The sequence below is a fragment of the Coturnix japonica genome, chromosome 19 (genome assembly GCF_054131305.1).
Source record: "Coturnix japonica strain WE chromosome 19, WE-NBRP24, whole genome shotgun sequence".
Classification (NCBI taxonomy): Eukaryota; Metazoa; Chordata; class Aves; order Galliformes; family Phasianidae; genus Coturnix; species Coturnix japonica.
The window spans coordinates 9,160,501-9,181,307 of NC_140681.1; the positions used below are offsets into that span (position 1 = coordinate 9,160,501).

General features: G+C 45.8%; 1 long non-coding RNA gene across 17 annotated transcripts in view; it reads left to right on the plus strand.

Annotated features, from left to right (window-relative positions):
* Window positions 1–11,866: 11,866 nt before the first annotated feature.
* Window positions 11,867–20,807, plus strand: part of LOC107323000 (uncharacterized) — a 54,784-nt gene continuing 45,843 nt past the window's right edge. For 3 of the 17 annotated variants that reach the window (XR_014935776.1, XR_014935786.1, XR_014935785.1), the window contains exons 1-2: window positions 11,869–12,022; window positions 12,371–12,529. This is a non-coding gene — a long non-coding RNA (uncharacterized LOC107323000). Of the gene's footprint in view, window positions 12,235–12,370; window positions 12,530–15,441; window positions 15,520–20,807 lie in introns of all 17 variants that reach the window. The other 14 variants (XR_014935779.1, XR_014935783.1, XR_014935781.1 and 11 more) reach the window with 11 other exon arrangements.

Below are 20,807 nucleotides of genomic sequence, written 5' to 3' on the forward strand. Positions count from 1 at the left end.
AACAGCAGTGATACGTTGATATTCTAATTCATGTTGAGTGGTACTTTATTGCATGGTCTTGAATAAGATTATATTCTGAGCAAGGTGCTTTAGTACACCCAGATGTTAAAAACCAAGCTTCGTGTAACCTGGCTGTGGCTCATCTTCACTGTAAATCCAATGGTTTGGCTTGCACTGGAAATAAACAACACATTCCAATGGGAAAGTACCATTATTGACCAGACAATGGGGATGGTGAGGGTGGATGCACCCGAAAGCAGTTCAGCATCTTTTATCCTGTTAGAAAAAGGGTGAATACTCAAGTTAATAATTGTGATGCACAGCCAGAAATAATTAGAGACTGCAAGACTGGCAATCATAAATTACTTTTCTTTTAATAACATAACGAAGGCAGAGTCACAGAGGCAATAGAAAAGTGCAGCTTAAGCAGAGAAGTTCAAATGAATAAATCAAGGCAAAATCCATTTCTTTAATTTCTTTCTTGCACAAAGAACAATATAATATTCACGGTTTCCAACAGACTAACTTTAACTGTAGGTGATTTTGTCCATGGCTAACTTGTCTAAGGGAGAGAAAGAAATCAAATCTTAAAGGAGAGCTCCACGGGCTATTTAAAGCTATGAAATATAATGCTGGAAAAGTTTCCTTCCCATCTGCAGAGGATGCCCTGTCCAGGTAATGGTGGCTGCAGACAGGAGTGGCTCTGCTCTAACAAGCTGTTTGCAGCTTGAAATTCCAGGAGAAATTCTGGATATCAGCCAGGCATGCTAATGGGAGCTCCAAAAACACCGTGCTCCCATGGGATATTCTTGGGATACATCAAAGTGATAGCTCTTCCTTTGCTGGAGACGTGTTGCTGGACTCCTTCCCAGTCTGCATCCAGAGCTGCTGCAGAGGAAATTAATAGGCTTAACACAGGTGGCTAAGTTGCATGGGACAAATTATCCTACAGTGAGATTCTGAATGATTGACTTAGCGTTCATCTTCAGAAGCTGAAGCTGGGGGTGATGAATCCTCCCAAGAGCAGCAGCCTGGAGGTTGACTTCAGTTCACTACACAAGGGGCAGGGGAGTTTGGAGCAGTGGTAGCAAGATTGTGAATGCTGCTGAGCTGATGTTATCCACTGCAAAGATCTTCTATAATTACGGTAGAAGCTGAACATCCTTTTTTTCTGTGCAATATGACAGACTTATTAAAATACAATGTAAAACTTAAAATGTAACAAAAGGAAGTGAAAGGATTCCCAAGTTGCTGTGATTCTTTTGGAAAAGAGGAAAGACTTTGCTCCTATGCCCAGACCTATCTTGCAGAGATAATATCAGTATTTCCATTACGGCAACATTTGAAAGCCCTGAGCTCAAGGCTCAGTCGTCTTGGGTGATGTCTTGCAAAAAAGTTGTACAACCTTTAACATGAATATAATTAAGTACTGTTTAATATATTTTCCAATAAGAATGTAAACATGTCAGAGCCAAAAAAGGGCTCTGTTTGAATTGAGTAAGCAGATAATGTGGGTTGGAGGTTCCAGAGCGACTTTTTAGTAGTAGCCTACAATTTGTTCTATTTTAATTTGGCCCATCAATTTTGATGGGTCATCTCATTAATACAGTGCAGTTTCATGTCAGAAATATCTCCATTGAATGCTATGAAGCCTAATGCATTCCTCCCACACTGAAATAAGCATAATAGGTGGTAAACATACTGTACCTGGTGATTCCTATTGTAACTGATCGATCATCAGTATTCAAAAAGGAAAACCATTGTTGGGTAGAAAATGGATCAGCTGTTGAACCAGACAATTATCTTCTCTCCTGAATGAGATGTGTGCCAAACTAGAATGAATCAGCTATTTGGCAGAACAGTAAACTTATAACTAATATCTTTAGAACATGTTGGATGAAGTTATTTACTAATAATGCTCCAAAGACTGGAAAAAGGCTCTGGGACAAGGTACATGTCCCATTAGTTACAGAAAACCACTTGATAGTCGTTTGAGGGCTCCTTGCCAGCCTGCTGCTGTCCCTGCTTCCTGCTGGAGGTCTCAGCCTCGAGCTAGAGTAAAGTGGTGGAAGTCCTTCAGCAAAATGAGATTACCAGCTGTCGCAATCCGGTTTGCTCTTTTAAAAGATGGATGTCAGCTTGCATCAAGCCCCTGGTTGGCTAATGGAATATATCAAAAGCACACTGTCAAGGGTTTTTGGGCCATAGGTCTGACTTATCTTAAAATAGGTGATATAAAACAGGACGGTTATTTGAAACTCAAATGTCTATCTTTTATTTTTTAAAGAGGAAAATGACACCCTGCTCTTGTAAGTTTCATGCCTGCAATCAAATACAAACGAAAACAAAAGATCCAGACTGCCAGGAAAAAGAACAGCATTCTTTATTTAGATAGGGTCCACAGAAACACACTGATTTCTCCCTTCCCGTCTTCCAAGCCTGGCTGGCTGAGCAGCCTGTTGCTGGAGCTGTGCTGTCACTGCTGCTGAGGCTGATGCACACGCAGAGATATTCTGGCATGATGCTCCCTGGCATTAGCATATATTTTCTGCCTGTGACACTGTTTGTCCTGCAGAGTGGAAATTCCCTCTGCCTGAAAAAATGATCTCGAGGGATCAGCTCTAAAGGGAAGAAAGAAATTTATCCTCCAAGGCTCAGGCGGTCTTGGTCCCTCTGCTGAGAATGACAACCAGTGTGACTCCATGTGTCAGTAGAGGTCCTGGCTCAGGAACTGGGCTGAGAAATATGGGGTAATTTGATGTTGACATTAAAACCTGTCACCATCTGAAACAGCAGGGGAAAAATAACAATATTTGCTAAAAGGCAGAAGATAAAATCACTAGATGAAATTACTGCTTCGGAATGACCTTCTAAAAATACCTGCGGTGATCAGTCTGAATGGCTGGAGAGCTCCAGACGGGGATGGCAGAGCCTCTGCTATGAAGCCAGGTCTTCCCCGGAGGGAGATAATTTGCACCTTGCAAAACACTGTCCCCAAATAAATTATGGTCATAATGAGCCACAAAGACAACAGACAAAAAAAGCCCTTTCCCTGTAAACAAAAGAGCAGGAGGGAAGCTTCCAGCTGCAGCCAAGAGCTTGCTTGTTTATCTCTCATTAACTCAAAGGTTAACCCAGGAGGCACAGGGGGCTGTGGCATGGACAGCCCCAGCAGCTTGTTGTGGTGTGTGCTGCCAGCATGTCTCACAGCCACCATGCTCTCAAGACAGTCTGTGAGTGCTTTGCTACTCTTCTTTTCCTCTGCCTGATGACACATGCTTGAGTTTTCCAGGGAACTCCATGCAGTGGGAGCATTTCCCACTTGCCTTGTTGTAGGGCTGTATTTCCTCTTCCTACCCAAATTCCCTTTTGATTCCACAGTCTCTTTGCTATAGGCAGGAGCACCAACACACAGCTGGATACAAATACTCTGTGGGTGAGTGTGGGCTCTTAAATTCCAATACATTAACAGCATGCTCCAAATCTCCATTCTAAGACATAGCCAATAAAAATGAATTAACAGGATAGTCATTAGGATATAATGTGGTAGCGTTAAGATGAGCCACAATATAATTACCATTATTTCTAATGGAGTTACCATGCTGTTACTGCAGCACAACACACCTCACCTCTGCCTTCAAATGGGCACACACCTCATTGCACACCCACTTTGGGACACGCTCAATTCAGGCACAAAAATCAAGAAACGATCCTGAGCATGCTTTGAAAAAAGGCAGCTCCAAGCCAAATGTGTGCAAAAATGCACAGGTACTGCTAGAAGGCTTAACTGGAACAGGTTGCCCAAGGAGGCTGTGGATGCCACATCCCTGGAGGCATTCAAGACCAGGCTGAATGTGGCCCTGGGCAGCCTAGTCTGGTGGTTGGTGACCCTGCATATAGCAGGGGGTTGAAACTAGGTGATCAGTGTGGTCCTTTTCAATCCAGGCCATTCTATTATTCTATGATTCATTAAAAAATCCAGGTCTGTCTAGGTGGAATCAAAAGGAGTTTTCATTGAGTGTGGTGGGATTTGGACCAGGAACCTCAGATTTCTTTACTTGGTTATTAAAGAGAAGGAGATTAGGGATTCCTGATCCATGAGGTTCCCAGTTGTTTTGATCCTGAAAGCCAAATTCAGCCGTGTTCTTTGGAGGGGGAGCAGGCAGCAGGTTGTTGACTTTCTTCTGCTGCAGTAAGGCAGGTTCAAGACAAACACAGACCCCCAGTGACCCAATGGGGGAGAACGCTGTAGTGTCAGCTCCTCACTTCAACTCCCAAGGAGACCTTAAGTTCAAGCAGCATCTCACACAGGCATTGGGTTCACCCCTATCAAGGCTCTTGCTTTACAGCATGGTCCTTGGGCTTCTCACCAGGTTCATCACACTGCCAGGTTTGGGTACATTGGCTGTTTTCTGAGAGATTCTCCATAAGAAGCCTGCAAAGGGGCAGGAATATGGGATGTGACAGAAATGTATTCTGCTAATGCTTTAAATTAGTCATATCAAATATGTATTTAATATAATAAATTTGGAAGACAGCTACTGTAGGTTTAGTGGCAACTGACAGCACTTATAATGAGGATTAATACATACAGGTCCTACAGATTTGTTAAATTTCAATAAATATTTATTATAACTCACCAGTTCTTAACTTACACTTGAATAAATTAGCTAGTGTTAAATAAATAGAGAATCATGACCAAAAGGAATGGGCAGAAGTCTGTCAGTACTGGGGTGAGCTCTGACGAGGAGAAGCCTGTTTGGGTTTGGCTCCAATGACTCCTGGTTTCACAAGCTTCATGTCAGAGCCTGTATTTCCTGCAGGGTTACAGATGAGATGATCCTTTTAGGTTAAAGATGACCAGCCTAGGTTGAATATTAGGAAAAATTTTATTCTCAGAAAGAGTAGTTAAGCACTGGCACAAGCTGCCCAGAGAGGTGGTAGGGTCACTGTCCCTGGGGGTGCTCAGAGAAAAGGTAAGTGTGACACAGAGGGACATGGTTAGTGAACATGGTGGGATGAGTCGAAGGTTAGATTTGATGATCTTAGCCATCTTTTCCAACATTAATGATTCAATGGTCCTATCATTCTATGGTTCTATGAACTTGTGTCCTTCAAGGAGAGCAACTTTTACTGCAGAGTCTCTGAAAAAGCACTTCCAGAACTGGCTTGGTTGCAACCAGCTCAGGTACACGGCACTGAGCTGGAGGCACTGTGTGCCTGGAAGGAACAGGTTTGCAAAGCACAAAGGTATCTGGGTGTCTTTAGATGCAGGAGGACGTTCTGTCAAATTTCAGAAGTATTTTGCTGTAAGTAAGTGGCTAATTCACTGCTTGCCTTTTTGGAACTGTTGCCAAGCAGCTCTCTGTCTGCATGGGTTGGTACCTAATTGCTGTTGAAGGTCTGGCAGGGGCAGTCCAAAGGGAAGCTGCAGCAGCAGCAGAAGTGTGTCCACAGCCAACAGTGGGGTACTGGGACCAGGCCTGGGGGGTGAGCAAGCAGGAGCTGCTGAGTGCAGCACACCATCAGAGCAGCCCTCTGGGGATTCCCATGCACACAGCAACTTCTGCTTGAAGCACAGACATCTTTGCATGGGGGTAGCAGCAGTGAGATCAGAATCTCACTGCAGGAAACCTTAGTGTCTGCAGAAGAAAAACACAATGTGGACAACAGTCCACATTGCCTGCAGACACAGGGCTGCATGATTTCAGAGCAGGGTGGAAAGTTTTGCACAAGTTTAAATGAAGGGGAATAGAATTTCTTGAACTGATGAGTATGGAGCATGTTTTGCAAACTTATTTTACCCATTTCTTTGCCTTTATATATATATATATTTTCTTCCTGACTTATCAAAAGATTCCTAAGTCTTTCAGAAGAAATTTTACCAATATCTGATGATAAATTATCTTCTCCCATAAGTGTGAGATGGTGCACACTCTGCTGACTGTTCATTATCATCTTTCATGGATCATCTTGTTGGCTTCCTCTCCCATCATTATGATTTTGTCTATGATAACCTCCTTGACATTGTCTTACTGATATTTTTGTAGCCATCCCGGACCCTTTCCTACCTCTTCCATACACACAGTGTATTGCAGTGAATAGTTCCTCAATCTCATCCGACAGATAATAATATTTTTCTTAATTGCTAATCACATGTAGTAGCGAGTTACTTGCAAGAGGATGGTTAATTCCAGGCTGCTTAGGAATTCTGTAGAGGGGCTGAGGGGACAAGCCCGGCTGATCTCTGTCCCATCAGCATCAAACTTGCAAGTGACATTATTTGTTTCCATTGTGGCAAAAGAGAGTGAGAGGTTTGGCTACAGGCTGGTGGCCACCTGGCTGCACAAGCCCTGTGCAGTGCACTTTGAGAGGGGAAAGCAGACCCCAAAAGAAAAGTGGGGCTACAAAAGGCAAGGATCTGATATCGACCCAACACAGCACTGGGAAGTGTGGTGAGGGCTGCAGGTGAGACTTACGCCTGCATTGGGCTGCTGGTTTTTAACAATCTTGACACAGCTCTGCAGGATTTCCTTGGCTCCAATGCTGTCAGAAACTCAGAAACTTTATCTAATCCTCAGGGATTAGATTAGACTTCTGTCTGCTTCAGGGAACCTGAAGACACACAGCATGGTCTAATGGGGAGATAGCACAGGCAAGGGAGGGAAAGGCAAGGGGGGGAAATAAGCAGTGAGTGTTGGTAAATGGGAGTCCTGAGGAAGTGAACATCTCCCATACTTCTTTCAAACAATTGCTAAATAAATATTTCTTGTCCCCCCACTGGTTTCCCAACCACAGCCATCACCCTCCAGGAATGCTCTTCTTTGCTCCTAAAAATGCAGTAGGAGGCAGCAGGCTGCAGCAGGCTGCATACAAGGTGCAAAGGGCAGCACTGCACTTTGGAAGGGATTTATTGGAGGCAGCAGGTCCTTGCAGAGGAATGCTGCAGTGCTCCATTAACTCCGGGAGATATTTCTGCAGCGCACCATGCCACGAGCATCCTTTTTGCTGTTAAGCACCAACAATGTTGAGCTGGGAGGGAGCAGGAGGCTTTCTTGCTTGAGGAAGATGTGAAAAACCAATTACAAGTCCTCATACGAATCCAAATGTGTCTTCCTATACACACCGCCCTGCCAAATGAGCCTGAGATTTAGCACTCACAATAAGCCTGAACTGTGAACTTTTTAATCTGCACACAGTTTCAGGAAATCTAAGTCATCCTATCAGAGAAAAAGAAGGAAAAAAAAAAAAGCAACTTTAAAAAATGTTCTTTCTCCTGTTTCGTTATTCCAGGAGCGGAGTAATTTATGTACTCATTTAATTTTGTTCTGCCACAAAGAAAACCACAGTATATAATGCGATCTCCATTGCTGGAATGCTCATTGTTGGGAGGACATCGGAGAAGACATAAATGTCCCTGACACAAAAGAAGATCCCGGGTTTCAGAAAGATCGCACAGATTGGAAAACACGTTTTTCACTTAAATTTATGAGCGGCCCTTTGTTCTTTCCTTTATGGTATGATAGCATAATAATCTTTTAAAACCACAGTAAGAGCGAGGCATCTGAGAGATTGGTGCTTTATAAATACTTAAACAGATAGACTGCGATGAAAATCTTTTGTTCTGCTGCATTTCTGCCCATTGTTAATACTGCTCCAACAACGCACAGAAAAACCTCTAATAATTGGAAAACATTTGTGTTGGGAGGTGAGGCGGTTAGTGTCTTCAGAGAAATATCTTCCAAAGCAAAGAGCATTCCATTACGCACACAAACTGCAGAAACTACACGCTGGTTTTGCGTAGATGTGCATACAGAGATGCTGGAAACCTCCCAGCCAGCGAGTGAAGCGCTCATATTTCATGGTTATGATAGCATCGGACAGCTGCATCTCACAACTTCTGAAAAGTGCTGGAAAAACCCAAAGCAGCCTTTAGATGTGGCTGAGCAAAAAGCCTGTGCCATGTGATCGAACCCAAGTTGGCTGTTTAGTAATTGGCTGAGTTATCTGGAATGTCACTGCTTTGTCCACCGACAGTGCGGGGCTGATAAACCCCAAAGGTTCTGAGCTCCTCAGAGGACACAGCAAGCAGCCCCTTCTCCTGCCTCAGTTTCCCACTGGAAAACAGGGAGAGCAACACGCTGCTGTATCCCATGTCAGGCTGTTGGGAGGAAAGGGTGTTAACCAATGGGCTGTCCATGAACATCCCTTCAGATTATAGTCAGTTTCAAGAATAATTTTATTTTCTTTGGCTTGCCAGAAATATGAAATGAATAAAAAAGGTTAGGGGAAAAAAATACATTTACATAGTATCTACAGAAAGTGTGTGTCACACAACCTTGTTATATCCATATATATTGGGAAAGGTTGGAGAAATCAGGAGAAAGGTGGTTTTGAGCATCATTGTGGTGATGCCACTGCAGTGTGGCTGGTTTATTCTCCGGTGATGTGAAACTTGGAGCCCAGTTAATGGAGAGATGGGTTCCTGAACACATACACATACAAGAGTATTTTTTATTAAAAAGAAAATAAACCTTAACATACCACAATGAACAAAATTACCTTAAAGAAGTCGAAACTGAAATGAACAGTCTTCTTTCAGGTCAAAGTATACAGCAGGTGCTGCAGACGTGATTTATCTTGTGCTGACAGAGCACTCTTGGTGAGGCTCAGCTGGACCCAGCACCTTGGAGGCACAAAGCCAGGCTGGCAGCTCCAGCTGCACGTGCAGACCATGGGCACACAGTGCAGGGTATGTTCTGTGGGGACTTCACAATCAGTCCTAAAGTCTGGATTTGGATCTACTCGGTCACTAATAAAAGGCAAAATCAAGAAAAAGATTTGCTTTTATAAATCATAGAATATCCCAGGTTGGAAGGGATTCATAAGAATCATTTCCCTTTGATGGGGTTGGTGTTCCAACCCTGGAGACACACAAGGTCAGGCTTGTGTTAACAGGTGGTTTCTGTAGGACATGGACACCAGGGTAACCTGATTTTGTTCTACACTGCCTGGTCATTTGGATCAAGAGAAGATTTTTGCTTATAGAAAACCAGAAATCAGTGCCAAACAAAATGGTCCAATTGGGTCAATAATAGTCAGTTTTAGTTGTGGTTTTTTTTTTCTTTAATATTAGAAATATTTATATTACAGTAGCTTGGTATTTTAGAAGGCTATAAATGCATTTTGATATAATCAGCATTTTTAAAAGTCTATAAACATCCACTATGTTTGCCTAATGTACTATAAAAGCCTCCAAAGGTGCTGTTATTATCCAACTTGTCACCTCACACATGCTCCAAGGAGGATTTTTTCCTTGTCTGCTGTTAATAAAACGAAGCAAGCCATTAACAGCTTTGGAGCTGCAAGGAGAAGTAAAGGGGCTTATAATCTTGGACTCCAAAGGAAATGTCTGCAGCTTTGCTCCTCGCCTCTTTGAGATTCCCAACACGCAACAACAATTTCAAAGAGACAAAATCAGTTTAGGTTACATAAATTCAAAAGCCCAAGCCTGCTTCTTTTAAAGTAACATCTTACATTTTGTTTGTAGTGTTGCAGTCTCTCACATAACACTTTGAACCGGTTTAGTTTTCTGTTCTGCAGTGCATCTTCCACAGGTTTCATTGGTTACAGGAGCTTTAATGCAGAATTATTACACACACTCGTACACACACACATTATTACTATACACACATATCTGTGTATATATGTATGTGTGTATGTAAATATATGCATATATATATAAAGTCTGGCTTGCTGTGGTGGTTGCACACCAAAACCCATCTCTCCTGGCACCCTCTACACACCAAACCCCCATCTGTATCTGCTCATGGAGCAATCCAAGATGCCATGCATTTTGGAGAGGAACATGGATATTTTTGTCCCCGCAAGCTCAGGCTGAGTGTGGTGCAAATCAATTAGTGCAGGGAAGAAATCCGTGTGCAAAAAGCAAAGCCGGCACAAACATGGTGTTTTAAACAATCCCTTAATTCACATCTAGGAGATCGGTTTTCGGTTCATCGCCATTTATAGTTTGCTCCTGTTCCCAACATATCTCGGTGTCGGGATAGATTCTCAGCCCTGGGGAACCTGTCAGGGATGTGATAACAACTCACTCAGCCCAAAGCAGGGCATGATTGCGCCTGCAACAGCAAGCAGTGTTGGCTGCTCCCTGCTGCTAGTGTGGGGTCCTGGATGGTGCAGGAGAGCACAGGCAGCCCCGTGAGCCCCCACCATTTTCTGTTCTCAGATAGGGCTGAAAATAGTGTGAGAACCTCTTGCTTTTCACATGTGGGTTGTCGTGAGCCCAGTATGCCCCAAAGTTGGGAGCAGGCAGTGAGCAACCCTGGGGTTTTAGGTAAAGGATTTTCTGGATGACTATAGGGTGGCTTTCATGACTTCTGTTACCGAATGGCCATGAGATGGGAAAACATGAAAAGTCCTGGCTGGTCCCTGAGAGGAGCAGCTTGGGCACCCCTATGGTGATGGAAGAGGATTAAAAAACTTTGGATGTGGTTTATGCCACTGCAGGAAATTTCCATCTGTTTTGCAGGGCAATGGGCTGAACCTGCTGTATGGGGTGGTCACCACTAAGTTGGCTCTGGCATTTCAGAGATGCCAGCATTTGTGTGTTCTGAGGTTTTGTGCCATACACCCAGTCCTGGGTGGCCAGATGGTGATGACACAGAGCTGCCTCTGCTCAGGACTGATGAGGATGGGGAAATCCCAAACTCCAGTTTTCAGTTCAGGTTCATAGGAGCTGTGACAAAGAGGACAAGCCAGAGGGAATGGAGCGCAGGTGTACCAACTGTCTGATGGTGTCCTCAGAGCTGGGGAGCTCTGGCATCAGGTCATGAGAAAGTGACTCTTAAGAATCTCCTGGCATGCCATGTGGTGCCTTGGAACCTCTTAAGAGCCTTTCACAGCTCATGGCACTATGGAGTGGTTCCTTCGGGTATTTCCCATCCCTAGATGACATGCTACCAGCTCCCAACAAGTTCATCCTCTGTTAAATGTTGCCTGACAGTCCCATGGATGCTCTACATGGAAGTAACCATTATGATTGATGCCTTCCAAACTCAGGAATCGGGGACTTCTAGATCTGCCCCTTGTTGGGGAAGATTTGGAGGTTGGAAGGCTCCCATGGCCAAAAGGCCCAAGAGATGTCTCCATGTTGGTGTCCCCCATCAACACGTCATAGCAGGAGGGTTTCTCTGGCCTGTGGTGGAGCAATCCAGCCCTCTCTGTTAAGTGTAGGAGGTCAATGCCTTGCTGGGATTTGGATCCTTTGGAAGCACTGGAAGGTGGATGTGGCTGGACAGTTGAGTGCCTGGAATAATGCAGTGAAGGACTCAGTCCCACTGTGCAGTTTTTCTCTCTTGAAGGTGAAAATTAGGATCCCTTGACCTTCTTCCCCACCTTCTCTTCCAGCTACCTTTCAACAGTGAAGGAAAAAATACAAAAGAAAGAAGTCAAAAGAGAGGAAAAGGACAAATACAGGAGGGAGACAAAGGTCTTCCAGCACAGACAAGGTCTCCGCTCTGTGTCTCCCAGCGCTGGTGCTTACCAAACATAGCCAGGGCCCCTGTGAGCCCTCAGCCCAGCAGAGTAGTAAGATGAGCTCCCTCTTCATTTGGCCTGGCTAAAAATAGCAGAGGGTAAAAAAAGGCAGAGTCAGGACCCTGCAGGACCAGTAGTCAATGGGCTGAGAGGAGCGACTGAACTCCAAATACTGCTCAGCAGCCTCCAGCTGACAGGCTATTTTTTGCCATGGTTGACTAAATATGGTCAGGGAGGGAAGAGCACGAGCAGGAGCCGCTCACCCGGCAGTGCGTGTTTCGGATGCTTCGCTGGGTATATAAGCACTGGAAAGGTGGACCCGCTTCCTGACCAGCACTTGCCCCCCTCGGTCTCCCCCATGGGTGCGTGTGTGCGTACCCCTCCCGGCGGCTGACCCCAACCCAGGGCTGACCCTTGGGAAGGAGGGGAATCTAGAGAGGGGACAGCCCCATTTCGCACCCAGGTGTGCTGCAATCCGGGCGGGTTGGGTCCCTTCTCCTTAACCCCCGCCTCGCCTGCCGCCGCCGGCGCTCCCCGGAGCCCCGCTCCCCCCGCTCATCCTCCGCTGCTCAGCCTCCGCTGTACCGCGCTGCCTGCCGCCTTCCTCCCCCCACCGCCCAGCCGCGATGCAGCAGCGGGGATGGAGTTGTAGTGGTGCTGGGCGGAGGGGGTGAGGTAAGGGTGGGGGGGGAGGTTTGCCTGATGATTTTTTTTTTTCCAATTTTTTTTTTCTTTCTTTTTTTTTTTTTTTCCTCCAAGTGAGGACTAATACCATCACTGGGCCTGCTCTCTTTTTCCCTTCCTGCATTAGAGATTGGCTATAAGGAGAAGGCTGACGGCTGCAGCATGAAGCGCATTATTACCTTGTGATTCCATGACCCTCCTCTATGCATCCCTAACTCTCGAAAGCTGATTCAGCTTTCAGCTAGTGCTCTGGTGAGTCCTCTGCTGCAACAGAAGCTCCTAACTGGTATGTCTCTTTTTTTCCTTCCTCTCTTCTGCTCCCTTTCTTCCCTCTAACTGCACCAGCTCAGCTCGTTTTTAAACACTTTTCTGACCGATGCAGGACTGAGTGCTCATCCAACTTACCCAGGGACTTAAATGTCTGCTTTTGCATCCGGCAAATGTGTGTGTGCTGCATGTGTGTGTGTCTGTGTGGGGATGTGCCGGCTGCCTCTAATCCATGGATGAGTTGGGAGACCTTCCCCCCACCTTTATTCTCTTTTTTGTTGTTCTGCTGTGACATACTCTGCATTTAAAGGGGGGTGGGGGGGAAAAAAAAGCAACAAACTGCAGAGCAAGCAGTGCACTATAATAATCTGAACTGAAATGTTAGAACTTTGACATGCAGCCGTTCTGCAAGGTTAAACTGGCCTTTAAATGCCTAATTCAGAGCCAGGCTGGCTAATGACACCTAGGGGGATTAGGGCTTCATTTATTTATTTGCACCAAACTAGTGGCTCTGAGCTAATACCAGATAGAGCAAAAGGGTGAAATGTGGTTAAACTTAGCCTAACTTGCAGTGATCTCAGTGCTGCGGTGATTAACTGTTACAGTGCCGAGAACTGAGCATTAATTGTGGACGCATGGCTTGTGGGCAATCAGAAAGGAGATGCAAGGAGAAGTTAGGTTTTCCCTGCAAGGGATTTGAATTCAGGTTACACTCGTCCATCAATCGGCTGTTATTGCTTTTGCAGCTGAGAGTTAGCGGTGGTCATTATATTTTATATGATAGTGGTGATACCTGATCACATAAATGTATATGCATTGGTATTGTGTGAGGGTGCTGTGTTATATACACGCATGCACACAAATGGGGATATCTTTTATAGCATGCATATGTATATTTTACATGGCTTTATACAGAGATATTAAATGCTATATATAAACAGGTGTAACACATGATTCCAATACAATGCACCTTCAGTCTGTGCTTGGAGTATGGCTATTTGCATATGTCTGTGCTGGAGAGAGTGTGCACTCAACAGCCATGTGTAATTGTGGAGGCAGAGCCCTGTGATCTGGCTGGCAGTTTAATTGCTGGTTCCCTGGTGTGGGTGGCCATGCTGCTGCCCCGAAGGACTGAGCCTCATCCATTCCCTGCAGCTCGGCCCTGCTGGATTCCCTTGCCATGCCCAGCCCCAAACCAGGCTGCCTCCAAGTCCCTGAAGTTTTGTGCTGCACAGCCACAGCCTGACTTTGCCACCGGGACTCAAGGAGCTCCCCCAGAATGGGACAGAGGGAGCAGGTGAACAGCACCATGCTTCCATCCTTCCCACCCCGTCCATCCCTCCATCTCCATCCTCCCCTTTTATTTCTTCTTGCACTCTGCACTGTCCACATTCCCATGCATTTGTTTTTCCTCCCCACAACAACCACAATTTTATTGTGCAGCTTTTTCTGCTCTTAGTGTGCTGAGGTGGGTGGAGGATGCTGGGCGATGCTCGCCCGCCACCATTACTCCTGGTGCTCTCTGCAGGATGTGGACCACAAAGTGCCTCTGGCGTCACCATAAAATCACCGCCACGCCGCATGTCTGCTCCTCCACCCGCAGGGCCAACCCTACAGCTCACGGGCAGATTGAAACCTAGATCCACCACCTTTCTGGGAGCAGCCAACAGATGAATCTCGCTACTGCGGTTGTTCCATTGTCTCCAACATTTGTAGGGATTTTATGTGCCATCTTTTAGCTTCCTGTAGTGGCTGGCATCCCGTTCTCCTGTTCATCTGCAGAAGTTTAAGACAGTTCAGGACAGTCCATGGCTGGTGGATTTCAGGAAAGCAAATTATGAGTTGAAATGTGCAGCGGCCCAAGATGTCAAGTAGCTGTTCTGTTCCGTCACTTGGCCTGCTGGTGTTTGTCTGAGGGGAATTCATCATGGCCAAGTGCTTTGGCCATGCGAAACCCACCTGAACTCAGTTTTTTTGTGGGCTTTTGAGGAATTCTCTTTAGAATCTGAGCACCCAGACTTTCCCTCGTGCTCCTCAGCTCTCCCTTCACTTTAATTTCACTGCAGTCATGCATTACCATGGTGCCACAGCTCCATCTCTCTTTCCCTCACTCCAAACCAACGGTGGAAATTTGCCTCTAAATGAGCCAAATAATGACATTTGGTGGGGCCAGAAGCCCAATGGCAGTGAGGAAGGGCCGAGCCAGCACCGGGCTCGTGCCCATTCTGCTGCATGGTGCGTGGCACTGAGGGGTTGGGGTGAGCCTATGGGTTTGCACCCCAGATCTGCGGGGTTTTGCAGCCTGATGGTGTGGAAGTCAATCAGCACAGGGAAATATTTACTCCCACTCTCCCAGCGATATTTCACAAAGCAGTGGGGAAAAAAAAGAAAAAGAAAAACATCGATACAATTAAGTATTCCAAAGTGCTTACTTTGCCACTTGCTAAGTTTACTTAAACCCTCTTTAAAGGCTTCATTAGAAACCTGTGAGAAACGGCCAGATTCATTAGTGCCGAGGCAGGCGTTGTGCATTTCGCCTGCAAATTGCAATCGAGCGGCGGCGGGGCGAGGGGCGCAGGTGAGCGCACACACCCGCTGTGCTGAGCGAGCGGCAGCGCCCGCCGTGACCTCCGGAATGCTGCCCTGTATTCAGCCCAGCCACATTGTTCCGGAGCTTTAAAGCTCAGCGTGGCTGCTGGCGGAGGGCAGAGGCAGCAGGAATTGAGCTTCATAGGGACAACTCTAAAAGACTTCTTTGGCCTAAGCCACCAGCACGGGGCTGGAGTTGCTTTTTAGTTTGCATCTCTATAGGTGTCTGCCTCAGGTGTGGGGTTCTGCTGGATGACTTGTGAAAAGCAAATTGTTTTTTTTTATATATATATATATATTTTTTTTTTAAAATACCCTGAACTCCTCCACCCTTCTCCCAAGGTATATTGGGGATTGTTTGCTGCAAGGTAGTGTCACACTCACGGTGACCAGCAGAGGAAAAATCACTGGATTCTTTAGGTAAGATGCTTTCTTCTTCCTATGGCTTAATCTCTACTTAGTGCTGGAAGTGATGGCGTGTCTGTAGCTGGTGAGTTCTCTTGCTCTACCAGATGGAACACTTCTTGCTGGTGTCGCTTTGTAAATTGGTGCTGGATGCTGGATTTTGTCTTTCTGAAAGCAAATTGGTTTCTTGTTTCTAAACTGCGGGATGGAGGCAATTGGGAATTTATATCTAGTTAACCTCCACCCACATGGCTTTATCTAAATCTGTACACACACATGTATATATGTATATATATATATACACGTATACACAGAAAGCAAATTCCTTCTACTAAAGCCTTTTTAATTGCTAAAAGTTAGCAATTTCAGTGTAAGCATCCTCTTTGTAGGGCAGCTGTGAGTGTGGCTTTTCCTCTGTGTCAATCTGTGACTAAGTGCTGCAGGCACTATGGGCATTGCCCACTGCCTCTTCCCAGCCCTCAACCCCAGCAACCTGCAGGGGCAGAGCCAGGATGACCAGGAAGGGGAGTGAGGGTGTGTGTGTGTGTGTGTGTGTGTGTGTTTTGCACATGGGCTGCCTCAAACTGTGCTGTAACTCACTCCCGGGAAGTAAATGGCACGCCAGCCCTATTTCCTCCCATGTACATATTAATGCGCATACTGAACCTACCTGCTTGAGAGACATACTTCTTTATATGCCCATATGAACCTGGCAATCTATGGAATGTAAAGAAGTATGTATTTCAGGTGGGAACTCTTCTCGGAGGAGGAATGTGTGACCCTGTGTGAAGGGGGGAGAAAGGCAGACAGATTTTTGTCTTTTTTTTTTTTTTTTTTTTTTTTTTTGAGATGCCTGACATGGCAGACTGGCTGGGGAGTCAATTGGTGATCTTGTTCCAGTGCGTGTATTGTTCTGTCACTTTGCCTGTGTCAGCAGGTGGAAATGCTCATCAGGACATTAAATATTCAATATGCTGACTGCGGCATGGGCTTTGAAAGGCGATGCCAGAGGAAAGCTGGCTGTCCATTCCTGGTTTTCAGTGGGGATGCAGGCCAGTCCGTCTAGATTGCTGCTTCCCCCTCAGCCCTTTTTCCTGAAAATAAGGCTGGGTAACAGAGCTGGTCCTTAATCCGAGGGAAAAGGAAAGGAGTTGGAGGCAGGGAGAAGAAGGGAAGGAGTTGTGGCTTGGAGGTGCAGTATTTTGGCTTCGCATGAATGCACAGGGAGATTTTGGGATGTTTCCTATGTTAAAACTTTTTGTGCTTCATGCTGGAGAGGAAGCAATGTTCACTGTGTGTGTGCTGGCCCTCAGACGCAGCCATTGGGTGCCCAGGTCACAGCCAGGGGCAGTGAGTGCTCCCAGTGTGTCTTGGTTATTAGAGGGGAAATAAATAAGAAAATTAGCTCCTTGAATTGGGCAAGTTTTCCTTGTGTTTCGCTTTTTCTTTTTAACCTTTCTCATTGTAAAACACCTGGTTATTCTCTCAGTATCCAACAGCAATGAGATGCAGTGATACAAAATGGGTTTAACATTCTGTGTGAACAATCAGAACTTTCTGTCTGGGTAGTGGTAGGTGAAGCTTTCAGCCCCTGTTTTCCTCAAGCTTAAGGGATGCACATATCTGGGCAGATAGACACCCATCTACTCCCAAACTTATCCCCATCACCCTGCTGTGCAGCCAAGGGTGCAACAATGTTCTGCTCTGGAGAAAATTGCTTGTGGTTTAGCACATCTGTGTGCTTGGCAAAAGTGCTCCGAAGGCCTTTGCTGAGCTCCAGTTTGCTGAGATTCGTGGCAAGCACCGCTGCCACTTGTTACATGTACACCAAATGGGGCTTAATGGAAAGCAGGCAATTGTGAACAGCAGGTTAGGAAAGGTGGGCTGGGCTTTTAAGGAGATTTCCGATGTACGGTATTCCATAAGTTTTATACGTCGTTCTTTTTAAAAAAAGTGATAAAAGTGGTAGATACACGTGGAGTGCTCAATCTCTGCCTGGAGGAGTAGGGACCTCTGCTTTGCCAGGTGCTTTGAGGAGAGGCATCATCCCCTGGACAAGAATGGGTCCCAGCCACTGGGTGTCCTGCCCAATTTGGGGACACAATTAAATACAAAGTATAAGGTGTTGGGAATCGAATAGAGGCCGAGCAGCAGAGTTCCCATGGCCAAACAGGGATGCAATTTATCTCTCTTGTACATCACTGCTGGAAGCTTGAGTTGCTGAGTGAAAAATGAGGATGACTCTCACCATTCTGGCCACAGTAGCAATTTCCCTCCTTTTCCCAGATGACCTTTTGCCTTACCTCGTCTCCATTCCCTTTTCCTCACTACTTTCCTCTCCTTTCTTCTTTCCTTGTCTTCTGCTTACTTGCACGCTTCTCATTTTCTCTTTATTTCTAGCTTGCTTTCTTGCTTTCAACTCTGCTCTTATATTTTTCTCCTTTTCTTCTTTTTCTTCTTCTTCTTCTTCTTTCTCTTTTCTTTCATTCTCTCATTGTCTTGCTCTTTCTTTTTCTTGTTTTCTTCTTTTTCTCTGCATTCTCAGTGCGGGTGTTACTAAGCCTTCCACATCATCGTGCACATCTCTAGCGAAGGTGCTCACGGTCTGATTTACAGCATATACCTGCATCCCTAATGCAATTTTTATCTCCTTCCCCCCTCTCTGAATTAATATGCTTGTTAATCACACAGAATTGCTAACTTTAGGAAGTCTCTAAGTGCTCAGATTTATTTTTATGTAAATATTTTCAAAACCATAACTCAACCCTGTCTCACCGTGCGGGAACCACGTGGTGGAGGTGTGTGGGTGCAGGACACGTCCTGAGACCATACCCTGTCTCTGGTGCAGGGGGACAATACCAAAAATTAACTAGAAATGCTGTGTACAGACCCCAAAACCATGCCAGCCCTTTAACCATTAGCATAGTCCACCAGTTTGCGCCACTCTTACTTTTAGCTCCAGCTCCTTCTCGCTTTTCTTCTTCTTTGGATTAAAACTGTGACCGTTCCTCCACACTAGGTCCTCTCTATTTCTCAGCTCAATGTAAGCCTCTTCTCCTTCACTCTCCATAGAGTGGGGCTGCAGGTTCCATGCCGAAACAAGGCGCAATGCTCAGTTGCGCCCATCCATCCCACAAAGCGCGCACTGAGCGGTCCACTGTCAGAAATGGGCGCTCTGAGGACTGTAAAAGCCATAAATCCAGTGGACCAAATTAGTTACATTTTCCTATTCTATGCCTCACAAAACCCAGCCGTTCTTGAGATGAATTTTCCGCACGTAAGCGAAACTATGGGCAGGTATAGAACGGGAATCTTGCACACGCGCATGGGAGCACAGGGATGAATTTGTGCCGTGTGTTTTCCCCTGAATTGTTATTTTTTTCACTTTCATGTATTTATGTTGATGAGCTATTATTACTTTTTTGGTATTACTTAATACCAGAAGACAGGTGGTCCAATAAATCCCAGCAATTTTTTATTTATTTAAAAAATAAGGAGGGGGCTAGGGGGGGGCGGCATATTTGCAATTCAAGTTTAATAGTGCATTCATCAAGAGCAATAAAGCATTCATTTTATTGCACGAGTATTTCAAGGGATGTTCTGGCCCTGGTGAAAGCATTAGTAAAGGGGTGCATCAGCAATCTCATTTAAAACTGTCGACCCAATGTGAAAAATGTTGCGTTGAAGAATAAACTGCTATTAAGCATGATTAGATTGACCTGCAGGACAGATATTTTAGCTGCTGCAGCACAAGTCGATCAAAGTGAGCATCGCTTAGATTGCAAATTTTTTTCTTTTTTTTTCCTTTTTTTTTAATGCCCTAAATTAAAAATGAAAGAGCCTCAGAATATTTAGGACCAGAGAGTGACTTTGGGGGTGAGATTTGTGTGTTTGATTTGAGGAGGTGTGGAAAGGTGGAGAACAGGGGAAAACATATTAATTGCTGCCCCTTTAGCATACATTGAAAGTATGTTACTCGGATCAACCAATCAAAAAAGAAATTGTGCTGACTCAGCATTCGGGCTAGTCTGCACGTCCGATTGCAGAAGAGATCAGCACTGCACTGCAGTATCTTTCCCTGCCTTTGACACCAGCCTAGCTGGGCAGGGCTTCCCTTCTGCTTCCCAGGACTGGGTTAGGCCAAGAACAAGAGTGGGCTCTGAAGAAACAAGGAGAGAGCCAAGGTTGCAGAAGCCTTGAGCTGCTCCAAGGCTTTTTAGTCTGTAAGCAAGAGCTCCCATGCTAGGTTTGCCCTGCCAGATGCGAGCGGCATGTATTGCTTGGGAATATATCTATTTTTAAAGAGTTTCACCACATCTTGCACTTCACGGTGGCTGTGGGCGAGGGGGTGGTGTGTTCCTTGCAAGAGAAATATCCTCACTCTGGAGCTTGCATCCCTCCCCTGAAAGCCGTGCGCTGATTTCAGCGATTCCCTCCCAGTGAAAACTCTCGGTTTAGCGCTTTCAGCTGAAGTTGCTCTTGACCTGAAGCCATCATGCAGCAAGATGCTTCCCTGTTGGGATGCAGGGTCATGGCGAGTGCAGCTCATTGCACCACCTGCTTGCTGGGCTGCAGGCAGCCACACTGCTCCCCTGCCTTGCTTTCCCCCAGAGGGAGGGGTGTGTGCTCATGTAGAGATGCTGAAGCTATTGCAGGGATAGGAGTGGAGAAGGTCCTGGTGCAATTGCCCAAGGACAAGCTCATTCTGGGTGCGCAATGCCAAAATACAAAGTCTTGTGCAGACTCCTCAATAGACAGAGCTCCAAGCTGCCTGCTTCCTCTGACACCCTGTAATGCTCCAAAGGAGGTTCTGCTCACACTGTGTAAGCAGTGTCAGTATGCACCTTTGCTTCAAGGTTGCATTTCTTTCATAGAGGTCTGTATGAAGGAACAGAGGCCACTAGCCATGTGCGCAGGTGGAAGGTTGTCAGAGGACAGATGTACTTTGAATAAGAGGCAAGTTTATAGTGAAGCTTTTAGCAGTTGGAGCAGTTACTGGTGGTGCTCAGAATACCCTGATAGAAACAGGGTGTCTGACATCTCAAACAGAAACAGCTTTTCATTTTTTTCCCCTTTTTTTCTTTCCTCTTTTCCCGAAGCACAGCACCCTGCCTGTAGGTGCTTTGCCATGTCCAGATATGGCCTGTGCTGGGATGGGATACACTAGCTAAAAAAGCCACAGGCAGCCCAGTGGGGCCGGCAGCAGCTGGTATAAATAGTACTCATTCTCAGCTGCCCCTCTGCCGGGCCGGATTAGGTGGCATCTGGGCAGCCAGGGGCTCGTGACCACCAGCCGCAGAAGT